The 22,015-nt window shown below is 32.2% G+C and overlaps 1 protein-coding gene across 3 annotated transcripts in view; it reads right to left on the reverse strand.

Moving 5' to 3' along the window:
- Nucleotides 1-22,015, reverse strand: part of LOC135124364 (rhophilin-2) — a 120,038-nt gene that overhangs the window by 42,326 nt on the left and 55,697 nt on the right. The gene's annotated exons all lie outside the window — the stretch shown is intronic.

Raw genomic sequence — 22,015 nt, forward strand, 5'->3', positions numbered from 1 at the left:
GCAAAGAAACTAATTCAATTAGAAGTAAAACCGCAAGTCGTTACAAAAGAATTGATGATTTATGTCTTTCAGCACCATTTACTTCTATAATAACGTGCTCGTTTTTTACGACTCCGTCAAATTACCTTACTTTTTGATGAATCAGCAAGAAAAATATCACCATAACAAGTTCCGCTTACGTTACAAAAGGCTAAACATGGGATGTGTTATCTGGGAATTTGATCGTGGTAAGTATACACACCTATAATCATGTAACACTATAGGTATACATGTCGCGTGTCTTTTAAATTGGATGTTTATGGCTTCGGACAATTAATTCTGAGGTGAATGTCAAATGGGTAATAATTTAAAGACGATCGAATGGCGAGTCGTCGTTGTCTTAGCAACTTTTGTTTGTTGTTTTGGGATTGTCTAATAGAAAACGAAAACCTTCACTGTGCGGCCTTTGTTTCGATAAATAAATTTGTTACATTATTACAAAATTTTACGCATTTAATTAACATAATTAATGTAATTTGCTCTGTCAGAATAATTTTACCTTCAGTCCAGAAAGAAGTTCATTAACGTGTATCTAAAAAATTCTAGTTTCAGAAAAAGACAAATTTTGGTTTGGTTAAGCATTTTTACTTCCCGAGCGTAAGCAAAGGAAGTATTGTAATCGAGTCCGTCGGCCGACTCTCTACTTTTACGTTTTCTCGATCTTTCATGACCCCTAGAAGACGAAGAAATAGGTCTCCCATTTCCATCTGTCTGTCCGTCTGTCCGTCTGTCCGTCCGTCTGTCCGTCTGTCCGTCTGTCCGTCTGTCCGTCTGTCCGTCTGTCCGTCTGTCCGTCTGCCGTCCCGGATTTATATTAGACAGATAATCTCCGAAAGTACTCGACCGATTGTTGTGAAATTTTGTACTTATATTAAGAATATCATGTAGATGGTAAAACGCTAACCAAAATTTGTCTAATGATCCCCACCACTAATGCGATGACGTCACTTCAAAATTGTACATAGTAAATGGGTTTTCAACTGTATAAAATAACATAGTCCTACACATGTAGTTTACAACTCTGAATCGACTTTTCACCCGAAACGTCCAGATTTTTGGAAAAAAAAATCAAAATTATAAAACAACATTTTGAAATTTAATTTTTAATCTGCTAACCAGAATGCTTTGAAATGTTGCAGATGTTTTAAGGCTATATAGAGCATCATAAATCTTTAGTCAAAAAATATTTGCTTATCTCCTCCAAAAACTTGATGACGTCAGCTCAAAAGTTTGTGGAATAAATCATATCTAAAATGTACAAAATATGATGAGTCTGTACTTGTGATCTATCACTTCATTCATATTTTTTGGGATTTGCATATACAGAGTGACTCAAAAAAATTAAAGAATGCGTAAATATATTTTATTGATTTAATCAGGAACTACAAAACGGAATGCTCTGACATCTTGCAGATGTTTTAAGGTTATAAAGAGCATAATAAATGTTTAGTCAAAATATATTTGCTTATCCCCTCCAAAAACTTGATGACGTCAGCTCGAAAATTTGCTGAATAAATCATATCTAAAATGTACAAAATATGATCAGTCTGTACTTGTGATCTATCACTCCATTCATATTTTTTGGATTTGCATATACAGGGTGATTCAAGAAAATAAATGAAAGCGTAAATTTATTTTACTGATTTACTCAGGAACTACAAAACCGAATGCTTCGAAATCTTGAAGATATTTTAAAATTATCATAAGCATGGTAAATTTTTGATCAAAACGTATTTGGTCGTCCCCCCTAAAAAATTTATGACGTCACCACAAAATTTTGCTGAATAAATCCTATCTAAAATGTACAAAATATGGTGAGTCTCTTCTTGTGATTTATCATTCCATTCAAATTTTTTCGATTTGCATATACAGGGTGACTCAAAAAAATTAATGAATGCGTAAATTTATTTTATTGGTTTAATCAGGAACTACAAAACCGAATGCTTTGAAATCTGGCAGATGTTTTAAGGTTATAAAGAGCATAATAAATTTTTAGTCAAAATATATTTGGTTATCTTCTATAAAAAACTGATGACGTCAGCTCAAAAGTTTGCCGAATAAATCGTATCTAAAATGTACAAAATATGATGAGTCTGTACTTGTGATTTATCATTCCATTCATATTTTTGGATTTGCATATGTAGGGTGACTCAAAAAAATTAATGAAGGCGTGAATTTATTTTATCGATTTAATCAGGAATTACAAAACCGAATGCTTTGAAATCTTGGGAATATTTTAAAGTTATTATAAGCATGGTAAACTTTTGTTCAAAATGTATTTGTTCATCCCTCCTAAAAAAATTGATGACGTCACCCTTAAATTTTGCTGAATAAATCCTATCTAAAATGCAAAAAATATGATGAGTTTGTACTTGTGATTTATCATTCCATTCATATTTTTTAGATTTTCTTAAGAGGTGGTTCAAAAAAATTAATGAAGTCAATTCATTTTATTGATTAAATTAAAGGCAACACTTATTATTAGTATTACACCCCAACCAACCCAATTTGGTAGACACAAAATTTGTTAAAGGAAAAACTCGGTTGAAACATAAGGGTAGCACGCTTATTTACATCGACTTTAACATTACAGACCTGCATTTGTTTTATGCGCTCACTTGGTTCCGCGAATGTGAAATAGACATGTTTATAATCAACCAATTGTGAATTTCACCGTCAAGAATTAAAATAAAACCCAATGTTTTATATAATAAGTGGAAGTCGAAGCAATAAAACCGATGGTCGTTTTGTTTACAGTTTCTCTGTTTGACTCTCACGTGTGCTGTTACGCCTGTCATCTTAAATTAAGAATGTTTATACATACACGATTTTCAGTTGCCTCTGATACGTATACGTGAGTAAATTGTTTCGTTATTTTATTGATTATTACAAATCAATATTCAAAACGACCCGATTCATTTTCCCGAAAATTTGAGAATATAATAATTTTATTCTTAGTATTACACTACATCTATCCCAACTGATATACGTGTCCTTGCAAAAATGTTGATGACGTCATCGCAATTTTTTTTTAAATTCCCACTACAAAAATGTAATGAGAAAAAAAACACAATAGGCATGCAGTCGTCAAGTTTCCGACAGCGAGGGAAGTACTGTCTAAACTCTTTAGACCAATTTTTTTTTCTGATAACGTCTATAAAGTGAAAACCACTGGGGTAAATAAGACCCTCGTAGCCCCTAATCAACGGAAAAAATGTGGTCTCAACCCAACTTCGACAGTTTATGTACAGATAGCCACCAACAGCGGCGGCAGATAATAAAATGAAAGTAGCGGTTATTGTAATAATTATTATTTTATTATTATTAAAAATATTAACACTATGGGGGATGATTAGAGAAATTTTGGTGACGTCCCCTTAAAATTTTTCGTAGCGACTAGGATTTAAATTTTACACAATAACATACTCCTGTAGTTGTAGTTTTTCTCGACGCATACAAATTTTCCCAAAAGAATAGAAAATGAATAACAATATTTTTTAGAAAAATGATTTTTAAGTGGAGCTCACATAAGGATATTCCTCAGCGCACTGCTCTAGGACTGTTATTAAGTTCTGTCGAAATAACTTTAGACCAATTTTTTTCTTTTGATTTTTAGACATTTTCAGTGTATGCTACATAAATAAAGTTTTTAAATAATCGAAATTTTTGTGTTTCTACAGGGTATTCCACAAATGGTAAAAGAAATCCCTGAACCAAATTTTTGAAAAATTAAACTTCAAAACTGAAGAATTAACTTGTTAATTCTGATATGTTTTAATGTGAATCTAATGGATAGTCTAATATTCCGATCAAAATTGTCAAAAATAACATCTGTCAACACTGAAAAATTAAGTTATTAATTGTATTAGCAAATTATTATTAAACTATTATTAACAACTAATTATTTAACTTTGAAGATTAATATTTGGTCAGGGATTTTTTTAACCATTTTTTCCAGTTCTTCAGAGCTTTCTTAACAACAAGTTTGTGCTGCATTTTTGGAACACCTATATAAAAATCTGGAAAATGAACGTCTTTGAAATTTTTATAATATGAAATACAATATAACCTCGATAATCCGAATTAATTAGCCATTTCATTTCTTCCATAACTTAAACCATTTTTCCAGAATCGTCCATTGAAATATCGCAATTTTCAAAAATTTCAAAAAATTCTAATTTCACACTGAATTTTCAAAAATACTGCTCCGTTACCATAAACATGCTACATATATGTATTTTGGAATCAGCACGTCGGGATATATGTATATCTCTGAATTTTTTCAGAATTTTTAGACAACTTTTTCAAATATGAAATTTTACTCTTCTTAGAAAAAGGACTGGCCCCACCCACCCGCCCTTTATTTTCTTAGAAGAGTAGGTCATCTGCCAAAATCAATCTTATCTTGGCAAGTATAAGATTGATTTTGGCAGATGACCCACTCTTCTAAGAAAATAAAGCGTGGGTGGGCGGGGTTAGTACTTGTCAAGATGAGACTGATTTTGGCAGACTCTTCTAAGAAAATAAAGGTTGAGTGGGTGGGGCTAGTACTTGCTAAAAACAGAAAAACTTAAAAATCAAAAAATTACAAATTGAAAAATCGGATAAATGAGAAATCGGGAAATTGTACAACTGTTTAATCGGAAAATCAAAAACTGAAATATCGAAAAATTGAAAAAAAAAAACAAATCTTGTAAAATCAAATTTGAAATTTCAGTTTTCATTTTTTTTAGTTTTTAGATTTTTCAACTTTTGAATATTCCATTTGATAATTTGTTTAACAATTTTGCAGTTTTTGACTCCAATCTTTTGATTTTTCAAGTTTTAACTTTACAATTTTGGAATTTTTTGATTTTTAATTTTTCATGTTCTCAAGTTAAAATGTTTCCTTTTCATGATTTGTCATTTTTCGATTTTTTAACTAAAAGAACAATTTTATTCGAACCGAAATTTTGAAAAATCGAAAAATGCAAAAATTGAAAATTAGAAACAAAATTTTCAGGTATTTTAAAGTTACGGTAAACATGGCAATCGCTGATCAATTTTACTCCCAAAAACTCGGTGACAAAAAACCAAAAATCGAAAATTTAAAAAAATAAACATCTATTTTCTCCATATTTTTAAAAATCAAATAAGTGAGAAATCGGAAAACTGCCAAAGTTGTAAAATTAAAAAATCGAAGCTTTTTTTCAGTTGCCCAGAGAAATAAAAAATCGAAAGACAGATCAAAACATTGAAAATTTAAAACGCGAGAAATTGAAAAATTCGAAAGTTGAAAAATCGAAAAACTGAAACATCTAGTAGTACGATAAGACTGATTTTGGCAGATAATCTATTCTTCTAAGAAAATAAAGGGTGGGTGGGCGGGGATAGTACTTGTCAAGATGAGACTGATTTTGGCAAATGACAGATCCTATAAGAAAATACGGGAGGGTGGGCGGGGGGCTAGTACTTGCCAAGATAACACTGATTTTGGCAGATTCTTCTAAGAAAATAAAGGTTGGGTGGGTGCGGCTAGTACTTGCTAAAAATAAAAAACTTAAAAATAAAAAAATAACAAATTGAAAAATCGAATAAACGAGAAATCGGGAAATTGTACAACTATTTAATCGTAAAATCAAAAACTGAAATATCGAAAAATTAAAAAAAAAACAAAACTTATAAAATCGAATTCGAAATTCCAGTTTTCAATTTTTTTAAGTTTATAGATTTTTCAACTTTTGAATATTTCATTTGATAATTTGTTTGACAATTTTGCAGTTTTTAATTCCAATCTAGTACTTGCTAAAAATAAAAAAACTTAAAAATAAAAAAATTACAAATTGAAAAATCGAATAAATGAGAATTCGGGAAATTGTACAACTATTTAATCGTAAAATCAAAAACTGAAATATCGAAAAATTGAAAAAAAAACAAAACTTATAAAATCGAATTCGAAATTCCAGTTTACAATTTTTTTAGTTTTTAGATTTTTCAACTTTTGAATATATCATTTGATAATTTGTTTGACAATTTTGTAGTTTTTAATTCTAATCTTTTGATTTTTCAAGTTTTAACTTTAGAATTTTAGAATTTTTTGATTTTTAATTTTTCAAGTTCTCAAGTTAAAATTTTTCCTTTCCACGATTTGCCATTTTTCGATTTTTTAACTAAAAGAACAAATTTATTCCAACCGAAATTTTGAAAAATCGAAAAATTCAAAAATTGAAAATTAGAAACAAAATTTTCAGATGTTTTAAAGTTACGGTAAACATAGCAATCGCTGATCAAAATTACTTTTTACTCCCTTCCAAAAACTCGGTGACAAAAATTCAAAAATGGAAAATTAAAAAAATATATCTAATTTCTCGATATTTTTAAAAAGCAAATAATTGAGAAATCGGAAAACGGCCAAAATTGTAAAATTAAAAAATCGAAGGTTTTTTTCAGTTGCCCAGGGAAATCAAAAATGAAAAGACATCAAAAATTGAAAATTTAAAAACCGAGAAATTCCAGTTTTATTTTTTTTTTAATTTTTAGATTTTTCAACATTCGAATATTTCATTTGATAATTTGTTTGACAATTTTGCAATTTTTAACTTCAATCTTTTGATTTTTCAAGTTTTAACTTTACAATTTTGGAATTTTTTGATTTTGAAGTTCTCAAGTTAAAATTTTTCCTTTCCACGATTTGCCATTTTTCGATTTTTTAAGTAAAAGAAGAAATTTATTTGAACCTAAATTTTGAAAAATCGAAAAATCCAATTGGAAATTATAAACAAGATTTTCAGATGTTTTAAAGTTACGGTAAACATGGCAATCGCTGATCAAAATTACTTTTTACTCCCTTCCAAAAATTAGGTGACAAAAATCAAAAATCGAATTTAAAAAAATAAACATCTATTATCTCCATATTTTTAAAAATCAAATAATTGAGAAATCGGAAAACTGCCAAAACTGTAAAATTAAAAAATCGAAAGTTTTTTTTAGTTGCCCGGAGAAATAAAATATCGAAAGACAGATCAAAAAATTGAAAATTTAAAAAGCGAGAAATTGAAAAATTCTAAAGTTGAAAAATCGAAAGACTGAAAAATCTAGTAGTACTCGCTGCGATAAGACTGATTTGGGCAGATGATCTACTCTCTAAGAAAACAAAGGGTGGGTGGGCGGGGCTAGTACTTCTTAAAATAATACTGATTTTGGCAGATGACCCACTCTTTAAAGAAAATAAAGGGTGGGTGGGCGGGGCTAGTACCTTTAGAAAAGTAGGTCATTTGCCAAAATCAGTCTTATTTTAACAAATACTAGCCTGGCCCACTCCCCTTTTATTTTCTTAGAGGGTAGGTTATTTGGCAAGTACTAGTAAATTTCGACCCATTTTCGACGATTTTCTAAATTTAACTAAATACTTTTTCTTGTAGATTTCGGGGCGGAGAAGTCACTTCCGGCCTGATTTCTTCGATAACTTCAACCTTTTTTCCAGAGTTAATTAATTAATTCAGGGCATTGAAATATCACAATTTTTAAAAATTTCAAAAAATTCTATACAACACGTACAGAAAGAAGATCTCGCGTCATTTTTGCAAGTAGGCGCATGTTTTCAAGTTCAGTTCGGATTGAAGAGATATCGACCTCAACTAGCCTCTGTTCGGATATTCGGATATTCGTGGGTTCGAATTATAGAGGTTATACCCTATATATTTTTACATATTCTGAACGCCTCTTCTTATGCTTCATTACCATAGTTTATCTTTGAAAATGTGATGCGACAAAAAATCGCAACAAGGTTATTTTTAAAATATATTGCCTGGAGAGATAAATAACATTACACGATTTATTGTGGTTAAATCATTACAATTTTCGAATCTCCTGACAACGCCGGATCGGAATTTAAGAAAACATAAAGCCTATTTAAAAGCCAAAAAAAGTTGACGATATATCAAAATATTTTTTATTCTACTTTTGATCCACAAGAAAGCACTTGCCAAGAAAACGATTACTTTTCTGGCTTGTACAAATCAGAAGTTAGAAAACATACATCAAAAACATTTATATCAAGTAAAACGAAAAATGTGTAGACTGCGAATGTAAATTTTGTAAATTTAATTATCATTTAAAATATGTGGCTGATGACTTTCATCTAATGTATTTAGTTTCAGATTAACATAACTGCATTTTCTTTACACTTCAATAAAATTTATTGATATATCAGATACACCTTCAGGATCTGAACGTGAAAGGACTATTAACTTCATTTTAAACGTTTTCTACAGGTAAATCAAAAGCTCTTGCTATCACATTACTGTAAATAAACCAACTTCAGACCTGTAACCTAGAAATAAAAAAGAAATTTGCGTTATCCTATTTCAAACGATTCTTTGACCTGAGTAATAAAAGTAGTAGCTGGTCATGCTCGAACCACTTTGCCGCTTTTTTCGTAAAATAAACAAAAATATTTTTCTGATAACAGATCAATTAGCTGCAGATATTAGGTAACTGCCAATCATTTGGAACCCAAAATTAAGAAATTTAGAGTGACGATCGTGAGAAATTTGTTGTATCTCTGCTCTGGAATGAAATTATTTGAGCCTTCAACGGAAAATTACTTACCGCCTCGGGAATAAAACTCTACTTTATTCTCGTGATGCATAAATAATTATGATATGCTTCGGGCAAAAGGGTTAAAACAAGTGTAGGCAAAATGACAAGAGATGCTTTTGGATTCAGATCTAATTTCAGAGAGCGTTAAATCTCTATAATCATTGAAACAAATATCTTACCGGAAGGAAAGTAACCTTTCAATTTCCACCAGCTCCGTGAAATTGAAATCACTCATTATCTAATACCTGGAAAAAATTTCTTCTCCGTTATCCGTGCCTGATTGCCGCAACTAGGAAATGTCCGAGCAGATGAACCCGTTCTATTCTATCATCGACATCTCCCGGCGTTCGGTTTAACACATGTGGAACGGTTCATGAGTGAAATATTTTATGCGGTTTTCAATTACGTCGACGTTCCAGAGATTGGTACGCGTCTAAAGAGCCGACGTAATTAGATTCAAGATCGAAGAGCAAAGAGGAAATAGCGGGTAGTTTTTTTCGTTACTTGCAGCACCTAAGCAGATGTAGATGTCGCGGAAAAAACAAATCGAAATGGAGATTATTCGAGCTAGCTGCGGTCAGTGACGTGGACAGAGGGCAAAAAGATGAGATGAAAGGAAAAGAAAATTAGCGCTTTTTGCGTCTTTCCTCTGGCGGGATTTTTTAGATAGCGAAATCGACTTTTACTGCAGAGGTTATAATTTCATCTGGAATTTCAGCTGCGGTTTGTGTGGTGCGGGAAAACTGGTCTAAAGAGTAAGAGTATTGTACTTCCCTAGAGTAATCGGGTCTACTTTCAAACAACAAATCAAGAAGGGTTCACCCCAAATTTGTATGTATTATTAATATTTCTAATCATAATTAAATACTCCTAATAATTATCATAACAACAGCTACTTTCATTTTATTTTAACACAAATGCATATTTTGATCTACTGCCGCTGATGGTGGTTATTTATAGATGCTTAATGCTTAACGGCAGATTCGTTCGAAGTATAAACATAAACAGTCGAAGTTCAGTTGAGAATACATTTTTTACTGTTAGTTACGGGCGGTGAGGGGGTTATTTCAACCAATGGTTTTTATTTTATAGAGGTTCTCAGAAAAAAAAAATGCTAAAGCGAACCAAAATTTGTCTTTTTCTGAAACTAGAATTTTTTTAAATGCACGTTAATGAAGTTCTTTCTGTACTGAAGATGACCCGGATTTTATAATCCCACGTATTCCAGTTCTTTTTTGCCTTTTAAATAGAACATCTTAAATATTTTTATGGAGCCTCATCCTAGGCTTTATATTTTTTGAAATTCCGATCCGACGATCTCAGGAGATTTGAAAATTGTAATAATTAAAGTTTTGAATATAAACACTCTGTATATTAAGACCCAATTTATTTGGGTCACAATAAATCGCGTTATTTATGTCTCCACAAAATATTGTAACAGATTTTAAAAATAACCCGGTTGTGTTTTGTATGAACATTTTCATTGTCAAAAAAATTCAAGAAAATTGGAATAATGTGGCAACGTCGCATTAGAATTTCAAGAATAAACTGTGGGTTTAAAGCCTAAGAAGACGTAACCAGAATGTATAAAAATATACCGGGTGTCTGGAAAATGACGGGTTAACGCTCGGCTACGCTCTTAACAATCAATTTGTGAAAAAATAGTAAAAAAATTCCTTCTCACATTTTGGTGGAGTTATAATGATTTTAAAATTCATTCTTTTTCTACGTTTAACAACTAAACAACACAAATAGTATAAAAAAAGTCACAATTAGGGCTTTTTTACACACTAGGTTTTATTAGTTCCGACTCTCAGTCTGCAGAAAAAATATATAATTAACCCCGTTCATCCACCCTCCTCCCACTCTACAGAAATATACGTAATTAAACCCCCCCACCCACCCCGCCTCTATTTCACTGACTAATTTTATCTGCTCTGATTGGAAGGTGCATCTTATATTAAACAGAAATAAAATTAGTCCTTAGAATAAAAAGCTGATTTGGGCAAATGACATCCTCTAACAAAATAGAGGGCGGGTGGGCGGGGCTAGTTCTTGGTAAGAAAAGACGGAACAAAATTAGGAGTAGTCACCAGAATGAAGAGAGGGTGGGTGGGCGGGGCTACTCCATGTTTATAAAAGACTGTAGAAAAAATAAAACTTACTGCCTACTACTTATTATTAATATTTTTAATCGTAATAAAATAATAATTATCGTAATAACAGATACTTTCATTTTATTTTAACACAAATGCATACTTTGATCTACTGCCGCATCTACTCTATTTGTAGATGCTTAATGCTTAATGGCAGATTCCTTCGAAGTATAAACATAAACAGTCGAAGTTCAGTTGAGAATACATTTTTTTCTATTAGTTAGGGGCTGCGAGGGTGTTATTTACTTTATAGAGGTTATCAGAAAAAAAAAAATGCAAAAGCTAACCAGAATTTTTTCAGATGCACGTTATGAAGTTCTTTTTGTACTGAAGATGAAATTAATCTGATCTGACCTGACCCGACCCGGATTTTATAATCCCACGTATTCCAGTTTTTTTTTTTGGCTTTTAAATAAAACATCCTATATAATTTTATGCAGTCTCATTAGCGTCTTCTGAGGTTTTATATTTTTTGAAATTCCGATCTGACGTTGCCAGGAGATTTGAAAATTGTAATATTTTAAGTTTTGAATATAAACACTCTGTATATTAAGACTGAATTTATTTGTACCACAATAAATCGCGTTATTTATCTCTCCACAAAATAATGTAACAGAGATAATATGTCACTTGCCAAAATCGATTTTATTTTAACAAGTACTAAAACCGCCCACCCGCCCTCTATTTTTTTAAAACATTTGCCAAAATCAGTCTTATCCTAGCAGATACTAGCCCCGCCCACTAGTAAAATCCGCATAAGGATAGGCGGTACACGTCCAAGACATACTTCGACCCTAGAATCATTTATAAAAACCTTGTATAAGGGGACTATTGAAGTGGTGAAATGTATTTGGAATATTTTATGAGAAACTTATCGACTACAACTGCTCGATCTAGGTACATTAAATTTAATTTTAGTGAGTAAGGTTTGGCTATGCTATAATCTTGTCCACTTACAATCTTTAGTAAAAATACAATAGCTTGCTTATACAAGACTTTAGGAAAAAGTTAAATTTAGAATCATCCACCCACCCGTTCTTTTTTTGTGCTGAAATAAGAAGTAAATTTTATAGCAAATAGTATAAAAAGTCACAAGTTTTTTAGTTTTTTACAGCCTAGGTTTTATTAGTTCCCACTCTCAGTCTACAGAAAAATATATAATTAACCCCACCATCCACCCTCCTCCCGTTCTACAAAAGTATACATAATTAAACCCGCCCACCCACCCCGCGCCTATTTCACTGATTAATTTTATCTGCTCTAATTGGAAGGTGCTTCTTATACCAAACAAAAATAAAATTAGGCGTTAGAATAAAAAGAGGGCGGGTGGGTGGGGCTAGTACTTGCTGCAATAAGGCTGATTTTGGCAAATGACATATCCTCTAACAAAATAGAGGGCGGGTGGGCGGGGCTAGCACTTGGTAAGAAAAGACGGAACAAAATTAGGAGTAGTCACCAGAATGAAGAGAGGGTGGGTGGGCGGAGCTAGTACTTGGTAAGATGAGACTGACTTTGGTAAATGACATACCCTGTAAGAAAAGAGAGGGCGGGTGGGCGGGGCTAGTACTTGCTAAGAAAAGGCGGAACAATATTAGAAGTAGTCACCAGATTGAAGAGAGGGTGGGTGGGCGGGGCTACTCCATGTTATAAAAGACTGTAGAAAAAGTAAAATTTACCTGACCTGATCTGACCTGCTTTTGAGTAAATTTTTGGAGCCCGTTCTTTTTTTTTTTTAAATTTAAAACAATCTTGAAGTTCTAGGAATTCCTGTTTGGAAAGAATTTGAAAGTACTTTAGAGCCCCTAGTGTCTTTTCTTATAATAATTTAATTAAAATTTTTTAGAGGATATGTCATTTGCAAAATCGGTCTTAGCAGGTACTAGCCTCAGGCGCCCGCTCTATATTTTCTCAGAGAATGTCATTTGCCAAAATGACTTTAACAGATACTAGCCCCACTCACCCACACTTTATTTTCTTAGAAGTGTGAGTCATCTGCCAAAATCAGTCTTATCTTGACAAGTACTAGCCCCGCCCACCCACCCTTATTGTCTTAGAGGATATGTCATCTGCCAAAATCGATCTTACTTTAGCAGTGGATGATTCTAAGTTTAACTTTTTCTTAAAGTCTTGTATAAGCAAGCTATTGTATTTTTACAAAAGATTGTAACTGGACAAATGTATAGCCACACAATTTAATGTACTGACATCGAGCAGTCGTGGTCGATAAGTTTCTCATACAATATAATATTTCAAGCACATTTCATCACTTCAATAGTCCCCTTATACAGGGCTTTTATGAATGATTATAGGGTCGAAGTAGGTCTTGAACGTGTGCCACCTATCCTAATGGTGGGCGGGGCTACTACTTGGTAGGGTAGGACTAATTTTGGCAAATGAGATCCTTCTAAAAAAATAGAGGGCGGGTGGGCGGGGTTTAGTACTTGTTAAAATAAAATCAATTTTGGCAATTAACATACCCATTAAGAAAACAGAGGGCGGTTAGCTAGTACCTGCGCAAGTAAGATCGACTTTGGCAAATCACATATCTTCTAAGAAACGAGAGTTGTCACCAGAATGAAGAGAGGGTGGGTGGGCGGGGCTAGTACTTGCTGAGAAAAGACGGAACAAAATTACGAGTAGTCACCAGAATGAAGAGAGGGTGGGTGGGCGGGGCTAGTACCTGGTAAGATAAGACTGATTTTGGTAAATGACATACCCTGTAAGAATAGAGAGGGCGGGGTGGGCGGGGCTAGTAAATTCTAAGAAAAAACGGAACAATATTAGGAGTAGCCACCAGAATGAAGAGAAAATTTAAAGTTCTAGATTTTCCTGTTTGGAAAGAATTTGAAAGTACTTTGCAGCCCCTAGTGTCTTTTCTTATAATAATTTAATTAAATTTCTTAGAGGATACGTCATTTGCTAAAATCGGTCTTATCTTAGCAGGTACTAGCCTCAGCCGCCCGTCCTCTATTTTCTTAAAGAATATGTCATTTGCTAAAATCAGTTTAACAGATACTAGTCCCACCTACCCGCCTTCTATTCTCTTAAAGGATCTGTCATTTGCCAAAATTAGGTTTATCTTAGCAGAAATTAGCCCCGCCCACCCGCCCTGTCTTTTCTTAGAGGATATGTCACTTGCCAAAATCGATCTTATTGTAGCAAGTACTAAGCCCGCCCACCCGCCCTCTATTTTTTTAGAGAGATCTCATTTGCCAAAATCAGTGTTTTCCTAGTAGATACTAGCTCCGCCTATCAGTAAAATCCGCATAAGAATAGGCGGCACACGTCCAAGACCTACTTCGATCCTATAATCATTTATAAAAGCCGACTGCTCGATCTAGGTACATTAAATTTAATTTCACTGAGTAAGGTTCGGCTATAAATTTGTCCACTTAACAATCTTTTGTAAAAAGACAATAGCTTGTTTATAAAAGACTTTAGGAAAAAGTTAAACTTAGAACGGGTGTGCTCTTTTTTTTTGTTCTAAAATAAGAAGTAAATCTTATAACAAATAGTATAAAAATAGCCACAATTAGAGCTTTTTTACTTTTTTTACAGCTTAGGTTTTTCTCAGAGGATACGTCATTTGCTAAAATCGGTCTTAACAGATTATAGCTCCACCCACCCACCCTCTCTTTTCTTAGAAGGTATCTCATTTGCCAAAATCGATCTTATTTTAGCAGGTACTAGCCCCGCCCACCCACCCTCTCTTTTCTTACAGGGTATGTCATCTGCCAAAATCAGTTATGTGTTACTCCTTAAAAACACTCTGTGTAGTTGGAAATAATTATAGAGTATCGTCCTTAAAGAGCAGTCTAATGTATAGTGCATAAATATAAAATTTACCATCTGATCCGAATATTAAGGTTTCGTGTTTTGGCACATGCTGTATAGCCAGTTGTAAAAAGATTACAGCACATTACTGGAGTATTGGCAGTATTTCGTATTATAAAAAAAAATCAAAGACGTTCATTTTTCATATTTTTATACAGGTTAAAAATTCCGCATAAGTTTGTTGGTACGTTGTTAAAAAAGGTCTAAGCAACTCGAAAAAAACGATAAAAAAATCCCTTACCAAATTTTTGAAAATAACTATTAATCTTCAATGTTAAACAATTAGTAATTAATAATAATTTAATAATAATTTGGTAGAATACAATTAACAACGTCGTTTTTTATTGTTGACAGATGTTAAAATTAGGAAGTTAATTCTTCAATTTTAAAGTTTAATTTTTCAAAAATAAGCAGAGGTGCTCCCTTCTCTAAGGTCCAATTAAAAAAAAAAATGCAATATACATAGATTCCAAAATATAGCCTTTTTTTTATAACTTGATTTCCCACATGTTTTTCTTGCCATTATTGTGTTGCTTTGACCTGGTGTGGGACCGAAACCGAGTCACCTCTCACACACACAGCTCTTTGTTGGTCAAAATTTTCGTGTCTGGGGCCAGTAAACTAAACGTCCATAAATCTACCACTAATATTCAATTCTTTTTTCGTGACAGACACAAACATGATCCATTTACTGCGTCTCGGCAGGAAGTCAAACGCTCGAGTACTCGTAGTACCCGAACTCACTTTTAACATCGTCGAGTTTGAGATATGTGGTATAAATCACATTCGACAGGTATCCATGTTCTCGATAATAATTTATAGAAAGCGCCGCGTTCTCTGCAATTTAAAGATACAGTTAGTCAATAATTTTATTACCGAGCTGAACACGTGAGGTCTTTAATGTCGCAGAAAAGGAAACATTAGGAATATTTATGCAAGTTTACGAGAGTCATGTGTGTTCTTGACATTGTAAAATTACGCGAGTGTCAGAAATTAATTTGTAAGGCGAGCGAAATACATAATTTGTATTTTTTTTTTCTTTGAAGAGTGAAGAGTTTTATCCGTTTACGACACGAGGTTGTCTAATTTATTCTCCTCTTGGTGCGTTATTAAGTGGAGTTTATATATCAGGAATGATAATTTCTTGACAAATTTTACTTGTAATTCGTGTTTAGTATTTATTATTATGGGGGTTATAAATTTGGACATAATGTTCTCCTTTTATAAAAGGACAATAAATAATGCGTGTAGTTTTATGGATATGAAAGACATAAAAAACTAGTGAGCACAGATTTTAATATTTCACTTTTATGACAGGTCGGAAGATGGACGGTTCTTCGTGCAACTTGATACCCATTCAGGACTGAGACGCTTTCTGGGAATTTCGTCTTGACCTTTTCGGTAAAAGCGCCTACACTTTGTGCTTCCAAGTAACAAAAATAAATCAGCCAACGTTAAATATACTGTTCATGATTAAAAAAAAAGTGATTACTTCGATAAAATTATAAAAACATTTAGAGTTTACTATACAGACGACAGACAGACAGACGGAAACGGGAGATTACGTTTTCGTACTCTTGAACAGTGGCGGTTCGTAACCTTTTAAAATAGGGGACACAATTTGATGTATCCAAACATCTGAAGATGCCCGCATCCGTGACACCTTGCTGCAGCAAGAAACCCCATCGAACTGATTTAAATTTCATCTATAAACCAAGATAAGCTTTCTCGAGCGTGTAATATAAATTACATTGAATTCGCTAAAAAGGAATGCGTCTGACAGCTACTCCACAACAAACCCGAGCAAATATTTCAGCGATTTAACAGTCAAGATCACGTGATAATGGTCGTGAATTAACGTAAAGATGTTCGTGTTGTTTACGAGCACGAAATGACAGTCGGCGCGCTTTCCGTTGGCTGCACTGAAAAATCCGGGGAATTCGGCGGTCACGTGACGGCGTGGCCGACTTGATCCTCGAAAAGCGATACCCCGTGTGAAAGGAAGAACAGTCTTCTGACGAGCGCCTGTAATGCGCTTCATTTACCGCTAATGAAGACGAGCATCTGCCGTTTTACCGCTCGGATTACGCAATTTTGGTAATTGAAGAACTGTTCTCGCAATTTTTGAATATCTGCGACCTTGGCAGACGGTTGTCGTAATCCGTATGAAGAAATGGAGGAGATGTGCTTGGACAAGTATGGATTTGGGTTAATAGGAATGCAGCACGCTCTGAAGTTGTGCGTATGCATACGAATTTTTTCAGAAAAGTAGGTTTATGTTGAACAAATATCTTCAAATATTTCAATGTTCCGTTAGAGATTGTGATCTTGTCTTAATTAGGATGTGGTTTACATAATTAGAAGCTGCCGAAAGCGTGATTAATGAACTTGTCATTTTTCGAAAAGGTCGATGGAAGCGTTTTCTAATCGACAGTGTTGCGTCACTCCTATACAATAAGTCAAAAACAATAGTTGGAAATATAATTTGTGCTTATTGTTTTTTGTCGAAGTGCGAGTTACGAAACGGCGACTTTTAATCGTCCTCATAAATCGTACGAAAAAATGAATTGAGAAATTTGTTGGAAGTTTTTCGAGATCGGCGATATCTCATTCTCATGTCTTGTTTTTCGTGTGATTGATTTTACGAGCGTTTTTGCTACCTGTGCTAATTAGACTGAATGTACAGTTATGTTCACTTAAACTGTGATTACCTATCATATAAGGATTATTCATTCATGCAGATCATCCTTACTGGACGTAATGAGCTGGTGGATAGTGTAATTTCAGCCCGTTTTTATTAATTTTACTAAAGCAGAGTTGTGTTGTCGTCACGCTATTTTACTACCAGATCGTAAAATTCGCATAAAGTTATTGTAAAATAAATATTCTTGTTTTTTTGGACTCAGGTGTTACGAATTCAGTTTCTTAGTACTGGTTTATTCAGATTTTTTTTAATTGATAGTTTTTGTTTCTGAAGATGTCACAGTAGTCATTTTTTGGCTAAATTGTAAGTAATGTGTTTGCTTGAACATTACTTTGATACTTTTGTACCATTGAATTCAATTGAGAAACAACGCAAAAAGTCCACGTAATCTTAAAATAAAAATAAATGTGGTAATTTTGATTAAGCACAATAAACAACGACTGGTTTAATAAACGATTTTGTATTTTATTTACATGTTATATTAATGTATAAATAAAATAAAATTTTTATACTAATATTTATAATGAAATGGTCAAATATTTTAGCTTAAATCAACAATAATTTTTTATTTAATTTGGTCAAATAAAACTGAAATAATGGAGGCCATGTTATCATTTGATCACAGGAGAATCAGAATAATTAATAATTTAATTATAGAATCCTAGTTAAAGCTCCTGAAATTTTCATTCAATAAAAAAGAACAATACGAACAATGTTCTTCAAACTCCCGCAACACACTCTTGTGACTACTTTTCATTGAGTTAAGAATTCTAATGTTTTTGTCAAAAGCTCAAATTTTCAATATTCGTCCTTTATGAAAATTTTGACCTTCCTCGAAAGAATTCTGAAAACTACCGAAACATTTTCTCTGCTGATTTCGCCTTACAGAAGTTATTTTTGGCGACATTTTTTAGAAAATTCCCACCATTTTCCCCGAATCTGACAAATAAAATATGCTCATTTTTGGGATATTTTAAAAATTTTATTTTGAAACTGAATATTTCGAAAATCTTAATTTGGGACCATCAGCAACCTATGTTTTTTGAGTTAGTTCGTCGATGTCTATAACCTAGAATTTTTTGTGGATTTTCGGGCAACTTTGCCTAAAGCTCAATTTTTCAACGAAATAAAATTTTTTGATCTTCTACAAGCAATTTCGAAAATTACGTTAAAACATTTTTTTTTGTTGATTTCGACTTGGAGACGTTATTTTCCGCCTTATTTAATCGAATATTCCAAATACATATTTTTCCAGAATCACCAACATAAATATTGTAATTTTTTGGATATTTTAATTACACATTTGTAGTACCTTTTAACACATTTTTTTTGTTAATTTCGACTTGGAAGAATTATTTTCGAACCACTTTTACAAAGTCACCAAAATGAAGGATGGCCATTTTTGGGATAGTTTAAACATTTGCTTTTGAAACCGAATCTCTCAAAAATCTTGGTCTGGAAACAACAAAATATTATTTAAACAAATTCGTCCAGATTTACATCCCAGAATTTTTTGGGGATTTTAGGGATTCTGTCAAAAGCTCACTTTTTCAATTAGAAAATTCTGATCTTTTTCTGAGAACTTTTGAACATTTTCCAAGGACATTTTTGTGTTGATTTTGACGTATAGATCTAATAAAAAATTATTTTAAAACCGAATATTTCGAAAATTTTTGTCTAAAACTATCAAACAAGCTCGGATTTTCGAATTAGCTCGTCGATATCTATATCCTAGAATTTTTTGAGGATATTATTTAGTCAATTTTGCCGAAAGCTCATTTCCTCAATATGAAATTTTTGACTTTTTTTCGAGCACTTTTGAAAATTATCTAAGGACGTTTTTTTGTTTATTTAGGATTATAAAGATTATTTTCAGCTAGGTTTCTTAGAAAATTCTAACCATTTTTCACGAATTATCAAAATAAAGTATGGGCAAATTTGGAGCGGTTTAAAAATTCGATTTTGAAAGGAAATATTTCAAAAATGTTGGTCTAGAACAATCAGAGTATATATTTTTCGAATCAGCACGTGAAGATTTATATTCCAGAATTTTTTGGGGATTTTTAGGCGATTTTGCCAAAAGTTCAATTTTTCAATGACCGCCTCTTAGAAAATTTTCACCTTTTTCCGAGAAATTTCGAACATTATGCAAGGATATTTTTTTGTTGATTTTGACTTACAAAATTCAATTATTCCAAAATTTCAAGCATTTTTCCATTTTTGTCAAAATGAAATGTTACTCTAAATGGGGTATTTTAAAAATTTTATATAGAACCGAATATTTCGAAAATCTTGCTCTGGGACCATCAGCAAGTTATGTTTTTCTAACCAACTCGTGGATATTTATACCACAGAATTTTCTGTAGATTTTTAGGCAACCTTACTACAAGTTCCCCAAATAGTCGAAATGAAATATGACGATTTTTACGATAGTTAAAAAAAATATTTTAAAACCAAATATTTCAAAAAGTTTTGTTTAGGACTATCACACAGGCTAGGATTTTTGAATTAGCTCGTCGGTATCTATTCCCTAGAATTTTTAGAGGATATTATTTAGCCAATTTTACTGAAAGCTCTTTTTTTCAACAGCTCTCCTTACGAAATTTTTGACTTTTTTCGAGCATTTTTGAAAATTACCCACGGACCTGTTTTTGTTTATTTGGAATTATAAAAGTTATTTTCACCTACATTTCTTACAAAATTCCAACTAATTTTCGCGAATTGTCAAGATAAAATCCTGGCAAATTTGGAGTATTTTAAAAATTTGGTTTTGAAACGAAATATTTCAAAATCCTTAGTTTGGAACAATTAACAGAATATTTTTTTCGAATCAGCCCGTGAAGATTTATTTTCCAGAATTTTTTTGGTATTTTCAGTCGATTTTGCCAAAAGCTCAATTTTTCAATGCTCTTAGAACATTTTGACCTTTTTGTCGAGAACTTTCAAACATTTTCCTAGGACATTTTTGTGTTGATTTTGACTTACAGAATTTAATTATTCCAAAATTTCAACCATTTGTCTATTACAAACAAAATGAAATATTGCCCTAATGGGTTATTTTAAAAATTTGATTTAGAACCGAATATTTCGAAAATCTGGAACAAGAATTTTTTGTAGACTTTTAAGCGACTTTACTAAAAGCTGTTTTTTTTTTAATTAAATGACATTTTTCAACTTTTTTAGAGCAAATTTTAAAAGTTACTTAAAGAAATTTTTTGTTCACTTCGATTTGTAGAAGTTGTTTTCAGCTACATTTCTCAGAAAATTCCAATCATTTTCCCCAAATCGCCAAAATAAAATATGACGATTTTTGGGATAGTTAAAAATTTTATTTTAAAACCGAATATTTCGAACTTTTTTGTCTAGAACCATCCAATCGGCTACGATTTTCGAATTAACTCCTCGATATCTAATATCCCAGAATTTTTGGTAGATATTATTTAATCAACTCTGTCGAAAGCTCCCCTTATGAAAATTTTGACTTTTTTTCGAGCACTTTTGAAAATTACCAAAGGACGTTTTTCCGTTTATTTATAATTGTAAAAGTTATTTCAAGCTACTTTTTGTTGATTTAGACTTGCGTACGTAATCTTCCGCTACATTTCTAAGAAAATTCTAACCAAATATGGGCATTTTTGATATGTTTTAAAATATTGATTTTTAAACATAATGTTTTCAAAATCTTGATCTGGGACCATCAACAAACTGTGTTTTTGGAATCAACTCGTCGAAATTTAGATACATCCCAGAATTTACAGTCGATATTTAGACAACTCTGCCAAAGTTCGATTTTTCAATACCCTTCCTTTCCGAAAATTTTGAGCTTTTTCCAAGCTTTCAAAACAACTTCGAAAAAGATCACTTTTTTTGTACTTTAATTTTATTTTCTATTTTCCCTTGTCAATAACATCTGTTTAAAATGTCTATGAGAATAAATGCATTATTATTATTATTATTTTTTATTTAATACCTATCTACTTAAGTGTGCATCTAAACTATCTAAGTGCTGTGAATTATTTTGAGTCACTCTCTGATGAATGATCATGACGATAAGGGAAACTTTTCAAACACAAGTGAGGCCGAAACTAACTTCTGGAGATAAAAAAAAAAAAACAAGAAAATGTCTTTAGGTAAGTTCTAAGTTGAGTTTTTGAAAAAGTTGCTTCACAAAAATTTTGCAGAAAATTTGCCGGGAATAGAACAAAATCAGAAACTAAAAAAGTTACTAAACCAATTTCCATTTTATTTTTCAACAATATCTAACAAATTTTCCTAATTCAAGTCAGGAAATAGTTTGACCAGTTTCATGTTTTATTTATTAATAACAATGTCCCGAACCTGGAAGTAGCACTCAAAGTGAAAATAATGCAACAACAGCACATTGTTCACATTTGTGATTACATAAAAATAAACAAAACCAGACCGTATGTCTCGGAACACCTGCTGCTATTGACACTAATGACAGTTTAAATGTCAAAAAGTAAAAAACCACAAATACAATAAAACCTACAATTTATTTTTACTTTGCGTTTTATTGCCTACTCCACATTAGTCTAACTAAATTTATTTATGAGTTGCAGAAACATTTTAATTAATATCGTAGCTTTCCAGTCTGTCTTTGTAAACTAAAGATAGAAATGTAATTGACAGATACGAGCTTGTTTGTTTTTAGAAAGGCTCAAATATTAATAAATATAGTAAT

Source organism: Zophobas morio, unplaced genomic scaffold (assembly GCF_036711695.1).
Source record: "Zophobas morio isolate AGI-343-1 ecotype UQ-CSIRO unplaced genomic scaffold, CSIRO_AGI_Zmor_V1 ptg000007l, whole genome shotgun sequence".
Classification (NCBI taxonomy): Eukaryota; Metazoa; Arthropoda; class Insecta; order Coleoptera; family Tenebrionidae; genus Zophobas; species Zophobas morio.